Source organism: Pteropus vampyrus, unplaced genomic scaffold (assembly GCF_000151845.1).
Source record: "Pteropus vampyrus isolate Shadow unplaced genomic scaffold, Pvam_2.0 Scaffold289, whole genome shotgun sequence".
In the NCBI taxonomy this organism is placed as follows: domain Eukaryota; kingdom Metazoa; phylum Chordata; class Mammalia; order Chiroptera; family Pteropodidae; genus Pteropus; species Pteropus vampyrus.
Window position 1 is genome coordinate 137,590 of NW_011889070.1, and position 10,737 is coordinate 148,326.

The following is a 10,737-nucleotide window of genomic DNA, read 5'->3' on the forward strand; positions in this document are numbered from 1 at the left end:
AACAGGGTGTGGCACCTTGGAGAACATGCTCAGGAGGGAATCTGCCTGCGGGGAGGAGGGGGGGGGTCTGCCTTCCTTGCCTGAGACAAAAGCAAACATTCTGCAGCCCTGAGAAATTGCAAAGTGAGGGACAGAGCCTGAACCCCAGCCCCTCCAGCCTCCACTAGGAGAGGCTGCGCAGGCACCTTCCGCTAGCACTGCCCCGCCCCTCCCCTGTAGAGTGGAGAGCGCCCCACCATACCCGGCAGAGTCGCTTGTGAAGAATGAACAGGACGAACTACCCAGAGGCTCTGCACCATGCTTGGTGCCGAACGCAGCTCCCACAGCCCCTCGCTTGGGATGCCCTCTTCCTGGTGCCCCATAAAGGCCTGTGTCTATGTCTCTCTCCCACAGGTAGCGCCCTCAGCAAGAAAAGGACCTCTGTCCTCACTGCCCTTGGCCATCCTGCTGGACAGAGAACCAACCAAGGTGATGAGCCGGGGGCTGGGGCACAGGCCCCCTTGTCAGCCAACAACGCAGACAGTCATCTGCTGCCCCCTGGTGGGTGTGGAGGGCACTGTCGCCGCCTGCCTGCCCCGTGTTGGGCCACACTTTTGCCCAGCTGTCTGGGGAAGAGCCGAGTCAGCAGACCCAGACCTCCCCGCCGTGCGGTCCTGACCCAGTCACAACACTTCCCTGAGTCCCAGTTCCCTAACCTGGACGATGGGGACATTCACCACCCTGTGTTCCTCCCAGGGTCCTAGGGAGGCTCCGCGGGCAGGCTGGGTGTGAGTGAATGATGGAAACTTGATGGAAAACTCTCTTCCAAACACTTGCTGTGTGTGTATCATGAGCAGGTCCGGACTGGGTCAACTCAGCATATTTCAGGAAGAGGAGACACCGTCCCACAAAATCTCCCCGCCATACACATACTCTGGGACTCAGAGCTGTTTGCCAGGACTAACTGTGACACACGCCTGGGGCGGTGGTTCCCATGGCACTCCGGAGATGGCCCCCCGGAGAGGAGCCCACAGACTGCACATGCGCAGTACCCCCGGAGCCCGCCTTTTAGCCGGGTCAGCTTAAGACGCCCGTTTTCTTTAGGGAGGGAGGCCCCGTGCTAAGTACAGGACAGTCTGCAGGAGAGGCGTGAGGCAGGGGGATCCCTATCCAGGAGAGCAGATGAAATCCAGGGGGAAGAGGTGTCAGGACCAGCCACATACCCCAAAGTATGGAAGGAGGGTCACAGGCCACCTCCGCACCTGCCACCTGCACCACCCTGGCCCCTTCGGACTGTCCTAAGCCACCAGCCAGGATGCAGTGAGCCTTGGTGAGGCCCCGTCTCTCCTGCCCACAGGGAGTCCTCCCCAAAGGCAAAATCTAACTTCTTCCTGTGCCAGTCGCCGGTGACCTCATCTCCTGCAGCACGGCAGTCCCTCCCAGCATGCCCTCGCCCCAGAGCCTTTGCACTGGCCATCCCAGCAGAGGGGCCCCTGGCTCACCCCCTCGCGTTCTCCTTGACCCCCCCCATCCCCGCTCTCCTTCTCTGCTCCCCCCGCCGCCGTGCATGTGGGGTGGCGTGCTCAGTCGCATCCCTCTAGACCGTCAGCTCGGTGGCAGCAGGGACCACCTCTGTCCTGCCCCCATTTTGCACCTAGCACTGCAAACTGAGCTCAGCCCATGGGAGCTGGTCAAAAAACAGCTGTCAAATGAAACGCCGAATGAACAAGCCAACAGCTTGGCAAAGCACAGCAACTATGATCTTTAAATGCAATCTATTCTGTCATAGAAGCCGCAGGTCTGTGTTAAGCTGACTCAGAGATTTTTTTAAAAAAAATAGGCTCTATGGTCTATCTACATTTGTAACATATTTCAACAATGCTTGTAGTGTACTTTAACATCACGTGTGACTGCCGAACGTCACACTACATAAGATTTGCACTGAATGCAGCACATTGCTCACAGCTCGTTGTGGTCCAGCAGCAGAGGGGAGTGTAAGGGCCTCTCGCATTTCGAGTGCCCGGTGGCTGGCCGGAGGTCTCCTTTAAGCCTCACAGGTACAATCGCTGTTATTGTCCTGAGCGCCTTGGGAGCTGCCCACGTCACTCAGCAGTGCCCCGCGGGAGCCAGGTCCATGTGCCAGGCGTCCCCAGCACCTACTACACCCAAATATCGCCATTGCAAGGGTTTCTGTGCCCGGGGACTTCCTGCTGTCCCTTTGACAAGCTGATTTGGGTGGGTGGGTGACCAGCTAGGGGGGAAAATGCTGTGGTGACTGGAACACGGAGATACTGACTCAGCAGCAGAACGCAGAGCCTCGAAAGGCGCGCACGCAGGCACCTGCGCACACGCCCCCACGCAGAAACGCGGCGGGAAGTGGCTGCTGGGGCGACCGTGGCATCTGAGCTGGAGGAGAGCCGGGTGCAGAAGTGCAGCCACACAGCCCCGAGCTCTCGGAAGCCTGGTGGCCGTCAGGTCTGTGGGGGTCCCCGAGGGGCGGCCTTTGGAGGGAGTCAGGCCGAGAGGCTTCCTGGGAGGCGCCCCGGGGCTTCCTACTCTGCCTCTCTCCCTGGAGAGTAACTCAGACGGCGAATGACTGCGAGGCTCCCGCGTCGGAGCCCAGTCTGCCACCAGGCACTGCGCTAAGCCCTCCAGGGGAGGCCCTACCACAGCCTGCATGTGTTTTGCAGGTGAAGGTTCACAGAGCGGGAGGGACTTGCTCCAGGGCAGAGCGGGCTGTGAGCGGGTCTGAATGCCGAGGGTGTCTCCTGGCAGCGCAGGGGAATCTGAGCCCCCCATGCCCCACGGGTGTCACCCTCAGCAGCCAGAGCCCCAGTTCCCCGAGCACAGGGAGTGTCTCTGGACAGGAACACGTGTGTCCTCCTGGGTCGAGGGTGGTACGTGGACTGCAGGGCTCTCTCTGCCCGTCCCTCCATCCATCCTTGGTCCCTCCGTCCATCCCTCCCACATCTTCCATCCAGGAAGCATCGACAGCACTGGCTTTGTTCATGGGGGCAAGAGAAAGTGAATATTTTGACTTTTCCCAACATGACTGGGTAAAGGGATTATTCTCAGATCCAAACCCCATAAACAGACATGTTTTTGCGAATCCCATCTGTAACTGTATCATGCAAATTCAGCTGTCACCATTTCTCGGCAAACTACTGGTGCAGAGAGAGGCCATGTGGCCCACCAGAGGGTCCGGTGACGCCCCACTGGACGGGTGGGTGCGGGCTCTTCACATTTTGTTTGAAAAGGCAAAATGCAGATTTTTCGCTGATGTTGCTTTGACTTTCAAAATTCACTCGAATGCTGTCCTTGGTTTGTGCTTCAAACAGTGACCTCGAAGCCTGAGAGGCACCTGTGAGGCTGGGGTGCAGGGTCACCTAATCTGGGCTCCCAGGAAGGGGAGAAGAGCCTCTGGGACTTGATTCATTTGTAGGCAAGAGGCTGAGAATTGGGTGTTTGGGGTAGAGTTCGGGTTTCTGCGGGAGTCCCTCTCACCGCGGCACCAACAAGCCACCTTGACAAAGGACAGAAATGAGAGTCCAGGCCAGCGAGGGGCAGACCCAAGACCCACGTGGCTGGCTGTGAGTCACGGGACACAAGGGTGACAGGGGCGTCCGCTGCCACTGAACGTGCTCCTTGGCAGGCTCGGCTGTCACGCCGGCTGCCAGCAGTGCTGGTTCTTACAGAAGGAGAGGCAGCACTCCGTGGAGTCAGAGCCAGGGGCAGCTCTGATTGGTGTGCAGGGCCGCCCTTAGACCTAGGCAGGAGACGGCCCCGCCCACTGCCCCTGCGGCCCTCCTGCATCCTGGCCACCTCATGGGGAGATAGGTGAGCACAGCCACCCATCCATCTACATCCATCCATCCACCCACCTGTCCACACGTCCACCCGTCATCCATCCATCTAGCCATCCATCCATGCACCCATCCAGAAAATGTTTCCTGAATACTCACCCTGCATGAGCCATGCCCCATGGGGAGCCTGAGCTGGTCCAGGATTACCAGTCAGGAGGGAGGACTCGGGGATGGGGGCGACAGAGGCTGCACCCAGGCCTCTTGCCTCCTGGGAGGGTCCCAGGGGTCCGAGAGGGTGCCCTGTTGTTTCTGAGCAGAGCTCAGGCCCTGCAGACATCCTGACCCCCTATCCACCTCCAATGAACTTTCCCGCTTTATCCCGATGCAATGTGGTGACCGCCCCGACCCTCGCAGAGGTCCCCTGAGTCATCTCAAAGGTCACCCAGGCGGGCTCGGCGGGAGCGAGATTTGCTGCCTTTCACAGGTTTCCAGGCTTTACCTCGTGAGAGAAGATAAGGATCTGACACCCCCACTGCCGCTGGGCCAAGGGCTGGGCTCGGCCAGGAGGTGCCCCATCCCGCACCCCTCTGTGGGGGCCACCTCCTGAGACTTGGAGCTAGGCCTAGGGAAGATCCCGCAGCCTTGCTTCTGGAGCCTTCCACCTGTGCTTGAGCCGAGGCAAGGGGGGCCAGGGCGTCCCCTCAGAGAGACAAAGGCCATGCGTGAGGGCTCCCAGCCCCGCCCAGCCACTCCGAGCCCGTGGGCAAGCGATTTAAGTTAAGTCTCTGAGACTCGGCGCAGAGACATCCCCAGGGCAGAGGCTGCACCGTGAGGGCCGGTGAGACGGATGCGTGCGCCGCACTCTGGACATCCCCTCCCAGGGGAAAACGCGGTCCCAGCCAGGGGGGTTCCTGGGACTGGCTTTGATTCAGGAAGCTGGAGCTTCCCTCCAGTTGGGGGGTCTCCACTTAGCCCACCCCAGGAGCCCAGCGCCACTGCCACAAGGGGGTGCTGCTGGGCACAGTCCATCCCTGCAAAGGGGCCAGCCCGCGGCCTCCTCGGCCAGGCCCAGGGCCCCGGCTGGGACTGAGTGGGGCCATGGGTCGCGAGGATGGAGATCCCCAGGTGGACGCTCTGGAAAGTTGCCACCCACACTGCTTCGGGAAACGCTGGGCGCGCAGGTGGCCACACACACACACACACAGACCTCCCAGCGGCCGCCTCCCGAGACATCGGGCGCCGGCATCCTCACTGTCAGCCTGCGTCTGGGACTGAAATGTGGGAATCTTAGCTCTTTATTGTCTTTCCTGGAGAGTCATTAAAAAAAATACCCTGCACCATAGCCGTCCGCTGAGCTTTCTGGCACTGGCGGGTCCTGGGTCCTCCAGAGCCCTTCGCTGGGGTCCTCACTGGGCGATCACAGGACACCGTTGGCCATATGGTCCCTCTCGTCCTGTCTCCTAATACGAATTGTACCTCTATCGGTTTTAGCCACAGCCTGGCCAGATAACCCATCCTAGAGTCCCCCGCTTTTTCCTGCATCCGTTTCCATGTGAACAGTGGGTTGAATGAGAAACATCCCCCCCAAAAAGGTACGGCAGGGTCACAGCCCTGAACCCCTGTCAATGTGACCTTACTGGAACAGGGGTCTTTGCAGATGTCATTAACTGAGAACGTTGAGATGAGATCATCCTGGATGATCTGGGCCCTAATCCAATGACAAGTGTCCTCATTAGAAATGCAGAGGAGAGTCGTCGGAGAGGAGGACAGAGACTGGGCATCCGGGCCACTGGCCGCGGAAGGCCGAGCACTGCCGGCAGCCACGGGAGCCAGGAGAGAGGTGCCAGGCCGAGCCTCTCCCCCAGAGCTGCGGGGAGTCGGGGGGCAGTGGGGAGTGGGGTGGGGAGTGGACTGCGAGCCTGCCAGCCACCTGATTTCCCACTGGCCATGCATCACCGAATGCCACTGATCGAAAAACATCAAATACATTAAAATTCATGAGGTCATAGTGATAATTCTTTAAAAACCCTGACTTTAAAAAAAAAAATCCCTTTAGAAGCCGATAGACCAATTCATTATTGTGAAATCTGACAGGTAAGGCGGGGAGAAAATGAAGCATTTATAATTCCGCCTTTCCCGTATTTCAGGGGTAACCAAAGAGTTGATGAAGAAAGTTCTTCCCTGTAGGATAAGTCCGGAAAAAAAAGGCAGAAGTAAAACCAGACTCAGAAAATCACCAAACCGCAATCGTCAACGAGACCGTGGGCCGAAGTTACGACCATTCGTGGCAGTTCGAGTGATTCCGTGAAGGACAGATGGAGAATTCTGTCATGGGTAGATCGGGCTGCCAAGACCCAAAACCACCCGTCCATCCCAAAGCTGCCAGAGAGAGAGAAGGTGGCCCCACAGAGATGCGAGTAGTCACGGGGAGTTTGGCCAGTGTGATGCATCGCCGAGACCCCAGGAACGCAGTTCCCCACTGAGACGCTGCTTGATCCCTCGTGAGAAAAAACTTCGAGTTCGGTGACCAGCCCTTGACTCCCGCGGCCGTCATTGCCTCCGCGTCCTTTTTCGGTCCCGAAAGCCATCTAGTTAACCACTTCGTACCAATCGTTTCTACCGACGTCTCTCTGGTCAAATCGCCGGTGTGATCTCCGTCTTCCAGCTCGGACTTAGGAGTTAATCGCACGTACCGTGGGCCTCTCCCCACAACCGACTTCCCTCTTCGCTTATTTCTAAAATAAGATTTTAAGTTTTAATTTAGTTTTAGAGTTACAGAAACATTACAGGGATTGTCGAGTCCCCATATACTCCGCACCCAATCTCTACTGTTGACGTCTGAGTCAGCTGGTACATTCGTCACAATGAATAAGCCAATAATGACACATAGTCATGAACCGAAGTCCATACTTTATTCAGATTTCCCTTGTTTCTATCTCATGCTCTGTTCCTGTCCCAGGACCCCATCCAGGACCCACGTGACGTTAAGTTGTCCTGTCTCCTTGGGCTCCTCTGGTCTGGGACAGTTTCTGACTTTCCCTGTTTTTGATGACCTTGGCAGCTTTGAGGACTGGTCAGGTGTTTCGTGGAGTGCCCCTCAGTCGGGACTCGTCTGGTGTGTCTTTCATGGTGAGACGGGGGATGGGCTTTCAGGAAGAAGACCACCGAGGTGAGGTGCCCTTCTTGTCACATCCTGTCACGGGTCCGTGCTGTCACCACGACTTATCCCGGCTGATGCTGACCTTGATCAAATGGCTGCCAGGCTTCTCCACTGTGAGGGTACTTGTCACCCGCTTTGGGGGACCTAACCCGAAGGATGGGGCGTCACGTCCCGCCCCTCGAAGACAGAGACTCTACCTAAACTACTTGTAATCTTCTACACGGGAGATGTGCTTCTTCTCCCTCATTTATTTATTCATTAAATGATGTCTTTCCGTCAATATGGAATCGTGGATATTTATTCTATACTTTGAGTTCTATATGCCAATACTTTATTTTGTTTTTTTTCCAGTCATTCCAGCTTTGGCCACTGGGGGCTCTTTCCGGTTGGGCTCCTGTGTCCCTTTGACATACCCCTCATCTCTGCGACCTTTTTTTCCTCTTTCGGTTTGTTTTTAGGAGCGCGACCTTACTTCCTGAGACTACAAGATGCTCCAGGCTCACCTTGTATATTTCTTGCCAGATGCTGGCATCCGCACTGGCTCCAAGTTCAAGCCCTACTTCCTTTCATTGGAGAATACCAAAATCAAAATTGGAGGGGTAAGCATGTTCCCTGCTATTGGGGTGTCATTCTTCTAGGTCCCCTCAGTTCACGGAGCCAGCAAATACATGCCTGTATACCAACCCGTGAATACACGTATATCTAGAAACATTTCTGCGTGTAACCATCTACATCCATGTGAAGCTGAACGCGGGCTCACCCTGATACCTCCAGCTCTAATCCATCACCACGTGGATCATTCTAGCACCTCCTCTGCTTTTCTGCCGCTCCCACGCCAACGGTGAAAAACCTGGTTCCCACCATGCGCCATAGGTTACTTACCTGTTTAATACGTGCACAGCAGCATCGGAGTTCTGAACACAGACCCCTGCGGGAATGAACATGTATTCTGATGAACACATTCTTGACTTAAGGCTAGCGCTGTTTGTGAAAACTTTTAAGAAAACTAATTTTCATCCCAGGGTCACCAGGATAGTGTCTCTTTTCTCGTAAAATCTCTATTGTTTCTTATTCACATGTATATCTGCAAGCCACCTGGGATTTCCCTTTGTGTGAGAGAGGGCTCGGGTTTAAGTGTTTTCCGTATGGATACCCAGGCGCCCCGGGACCATTTAGTGAGAAGTCCACCCCCACTACTTTGCCACGTCGACTGTCATCGATCAAGTGTGCAAAAGCGTGTGGACTTCCTCGTGAGCTTTCCGTTTAGTTATTCTATTTGTACTGGTGCTTGTACCACATAGCCTTCGTCACGACGCCTTTGTAATAAGTTTGAAACTTCAGAGAAGCAGACCTCGCACGGATTTTCTGCTTCGAGATCTTAGCAGTTTTCGATCCTTCACTTGTCCTCCTAGATTTTAGAGCTGCATACAAACGATTGCGATTTCGTTTGGGATTGCACCGAAGCCGTAAACCAGTTGGGTTGGGAAGAGCTGACCTCTTTAGATGCTGTTTTCCAGTCCATGGAATTTCTCCATTTCAGATTTCTTTTGCGTTTTCTTTCATTTTTGCGTAGAAGTCCTGAACACCTTTTGTTAGATTATTCCTAGGTGTTTGATATGTTTTGATAGTATCGTAACAGATACCGCTACATTTTTTATGTTCTGTTTCTTGCTGGCATAGGGAACCGTACTTGATTCTCTCTCTTTATTTTTTTTCTCACATCAGACGGGTCATGTGTCGACGTCATAACAAAGTTTGAGGGAGGCACATCTCACACAAAAGCGTGAACGCCCAATGGTCACGCTCATGGGCCGCCAGAGGATCTGCAGTTGATTTTGTGTTTTCATTTTCCACCTAGTAAGCTTATGAAGCTCTTATTCGTTTTAATAATTTGTCCGAGACTCTCCTGGGTTTGTATACAACCATAACATCTACCAGTTTTGTTTCTGGGCCAATCTCTCCCTCTATTTCTCTCTCCCTTCCCCTTCTCTCTCTCTCTCTCCATATATATAAATATATATATATTTTTTAATTTTATTTTTTATTTTTCCCAGTTTCTTTTTGTCGCATCAACATGCTGGTTAGAACTTTCAGTTCAGTGTCAAATAGCAGTGTCCTTTTCCTAATCTCAAAGCAGACTCTTTCGATGTCTCACTATTCATATGATTTCGCTGCAGGCCCTTTTCTAGATACGTTCTATCTGATTAGACAGATTTAATTCTTATTCCTAGTTCGCTAAGAGTTTTTTTAACCATAAAAGTTAAATTGAATCAAATGCAGATATTGAAATGGTTATATGCCTTTTCTTCTTCCTTAATACGTTAACGTGGTGAATTACATGGATTGAATTTTTAAAATACCGGGTCGACCTTGTACTTCTGAAATAACCCCAGTTGGGTCTGGATGTATTGTGTGTGTTTATATGTCTTCTGTATAGATCCATTCTTTTGCTTAGACTTTTCACATATGTTTATGAGTGAGATTCACCAACGACATCCTCTTCCTGGAATGTCTTTGGGAGTTTTGGTATCAAATTCAGACGAGTGCATAAAACCAGCTGGAGATTATTCCCTCATTTGCTAGTTCCAGAAATCTTTGTGTAAAGACAGTTTTATTACTTCCTTAAATGTTTGGTAGGATTCTCTGGTATCACCATAGGGGAGGTTTGAAATGAAAGACTCTATTGCTTTCATAGGACTACTCAAGCTTTCTATTTCTTCTCGTGTCCATACTGATAAACTATGTTTCTGGGGATTTGGTCCACTTAGTAAAATTTACAAGTTTACTGACATCAGCTTGTTCACAATATTATCTTTTTAAAACGGCTTCTGTAATAAGCCTCGTTTTAGTCCTTAATATTAGTTTTATGTATTTTCTGTTTTCTTAATCAGAGGCTTAGCACTTTTATGACTCTCTTCAATGAACCAACTGTTGGCTTTGCTGATCTCTTTTTGTATATTTTCTCCTTAATTTCTTCTTTCATTCTTATTCCATTTACTTTATTTGCATTAATTTTTGCTGTTTTTTTCCCTGATGTCTTGAGATGGATGCTCAGCCCTCTCGTTCATAATCTTCCTACTTTTCTAATATATGCATTTAAGGTTAAAAATTCACCCCCCCAGGCATGATTTTAACTGCATCCCACAACTTAAATATTGTATTTTTATCATCATTCATTTAAAATATTTTAAAATGTGTATTGTGAGTTCCTCTATGACCCATGAGAAATTTAGAAATTTGTTTGTAATGATCGAATATATAGATTTTCTTCTAATTCTCTTTTTATTGTTGCCATACAGGCTATTTTTCCTGTGACCCTATTTATGTGTGATTTACATGTTTTGAAATGCGTTGAAATTGATGTATGGTCTGGCATATGGTCAGACCATATGCCAGATTTTTGTAAATCTGGCACATTTTTGTAAATGTGTGGGTTCAGCGTCCTATGGATGTCCACGACGCCGCTTCCCTAATCAGCACTGGGAGAACCATAAAAATAACACCTCGGTAAGGAAAGGGACAGAACCGAATGACAGCGTTACGGAGCATGACTGGAGGCGGGTGCAATTCAAGGCCGAATTTGGAGAGTGCCCAGGACAACATTAAATTACTAAAAACGGCTGTATCGGTTCTTAGGAGTGAGAATGCTGACGGCAACAGCAGCGGCGAAAGCACACAAGCGGCAACGCAGAAGTGCAAAATGCTAACACCAAGCGACAGTCCCGGAGGGCGACGACACTGTCGCACCGCCCCCTCCCCCGCCCCCCGGCCGAGGCCCCGCCCCGCGCCTGATCG

At 52.3% G+C, this 10,737-nt stretch overlaps 1 non-coding gene across 1 annotated transcript; it reads right to left on the reverse strand.

The window, feature by feature from the left end:
* Positions 1-8,661: 8,661 nt before the first annotated feature.
* LOC111729927 lies at positions 8,662-8,765 on the reverse strand. The gene has a single exon (XR_002776461.1). It is a non-coding gene; the product is annotated as a small nucleolar RNA U13 (small nucleolar RNA).
* Between the last annotated feature and the right edge of the window lie 1,972 nt (positions 8,766-10,737).